General features: G+C 48.9%; 2 non-coding genes across 2 annotated transcripts; both read right to left on the bottom strand.

Moving 5' to 3' along the window:
• Positions 1 to 460: 460 nt before the first annotated feature.
• Positions 461 to 552, bottom strand: LOC118158142. Its single transcript, XR_004746799.1, has one exon. It is a non-coding gene; the product is annotated as a small nucleolar SNORD12/SNORD106 (small nucleolar RNA).
• A 1,076-nt stretch (positions 553 to 1,628) lies between these two features.
• LOC118158143 lies at positions 1,629 to 1,720 on the bottom strand. Its single transcript, XR_004746800.1, has one exon. It is a non-coding gene; the product is annotated as a small nucleolar SNORD12/SNORD106 (small nucleolar RNA).
• Positions 1,721 to 1,890: the final 170 nt, after the last annotated feature.

Genomic DNA, 1,890 nt, shown 5'->3' with positions numbered 1-1,890 from the left:
TGCATACCTACCAGCAAGGGGCAGAGCAGAACAGCAGCACCAGCCTGTTCCGCTCACCAGGCAACATTCACTACTCTAAGTTGTACATAGTCATTATTTTACATAAAGCTCGTTCCCTTTCCCTGAAATCCCTAATATATTAATGAGCAGGCCAAACAGTTGCAGAACATTTGAGGAAGGGTCTATTGAGTAATTCAGAAACTCCCTTAAATACGTATTTTTTTAAAAAGCAGTAACAAATATGGTTAACTTAAGGACTTACCATTCACACCCATCATGGGTTCAGGCACAGTGGAGCAAACCAGGCAACTGCCCTCATCATAAGGCCAATCCCAGCCAGCTCCAGCCATCGCTTCAGCAGGCCCAGCGGGCCCCTGCCCCTGCACAGGCCTAGGAGTGAAACCACAGGAGCAGTCAGCACCCAGCCCCACGAGGCCAGCACACACAACAGCTCTGCCCTGCTGGTGCATCAGACAAGGTCTGGCTAGAACAGTGACAACTCAACACTGTCGCTCTGATGGGGAAAAAAGGTCAGTCATCACCTACACCAGCAAGTCCCTGGGGTGGGACACGGCCGCGCTCCCACCTCCCTGCGCACAGCCACGGGGAACAGTAACCGAACTGCAGCAGAAGGGGCAAAGCCAGGCACACACCCAGCCCCCAGTGCATATGCCAGCAGTGACACAGGGCACAAAGGGCCCTGGTACAATGCAGGAGAAAACCCTCTGTGCTCTCAGCTCTGCAATGCCTAGGCTAATGCTTTGATTATACAGTGACATGGTGAAAGCTCAATAACCAAGGTTATTAAGCAGGTATTGTTTATATAAGTGCTGGATGTGCAGGGAATCACTCCACCTAACACACACACTGATAGTTACAAACAGTGTGCTTGTATTAATGAAATACATACATAATCACTTAATTTCCCTAGATCTCTTGCATATTCATTAGGTTTCTGAAGAATTATTAACATAGGTTCCCACGCCTATTCACATGCATACTAGAGTCCTTGGGTGGTCATCCAGCCTACTCTAGTGGTCTTTTGATGAAGGCCAGAAGTCTTCCTCATTGCTAAACTTCTAACCCTTCCTTTCTTTGCCAAGGCTTCAGTAGTCCAAGCCAGCTCTTGCCAGTTCTATTATCTATGTGCATACAGCCTTTTCATCCTTTATCTTTAGGATTGTCCTGTCCTTATGGTTGATATACAATATACAGCTGTGTTAGCTAAAACTTGCTAAATCAGCATCCTTTATCTTGTTCTCTGCCTCACTCTCAGCTTTGCAATGCCTAGGCTAATGCTTCAATTATACACAGTAAAGTCTCCAATCACACAAACTTTGTCAAAGCACTTCTGAAGCAGCTCCCTGGCAGAAAGCAATTTAGTTTTTCTAAATTTAAACCAGTTATGATAAGGACTTCAGGACTCTCACCTGCTCAAGGTTCAGGCACTGTGAAGCAAGCCAGGCAACTGCCCTTGTCACACAGCTGATCCACTGCTGGCTCCAGCCTTCGCTTCAGCTCTGCAGCAGGCCCAGCAGGCCCCTGCCCTTGCACAGGCCTAGGAGTGAAACCACAGGAGCAATCAGCACCCAGCCCCACGAGGCCAGCACACGCAACAGCTCTGCCCTGCTGGTGCATCAGACGAGGTCTGGCTAGAACAGTGACAACTCAACACTGTCGCTCTGATGGGGAAAAAAGGTCAGTCATCACCTACACCAGCAAGTCCCTGGGGAGGGACATGGCCGCACTCCCACCTCCACACAAACATCCATGGGGATGGAGGGAACTCATGCAAATCCTTCCCCACAATGAATCGCCTGGCTGGCCTGCTCAACAGGAACAAGGGTTAACACTATGAGCCCAGAGAAAAACACAGATAATGGGGCTTCC

The sequence above is a fragment of the Oxyura jamaicensis genome (genome assembly GCF_011077185.1).
Source record: "Oxyura jamaicensis isolate SHBP4307 breed ruddy duck chromosome 20 unlocalized genomic scaffold, BPBGC_Ojam_1.0 oxy20_random_OJ74232, whole genome shotgun sequence".
Taxonomy (NCBI): Eukaryota; Metazoa; Chordata; class Aves; order Anseriformes; family Anatidae; genus Oxyura; species Oxyura jamaicensis.
The sequence above is the reverse complement of the archived record's forward strand: the minus strand, read 5'-3'. Positions and strand labels throughout refer to the sequence as shown.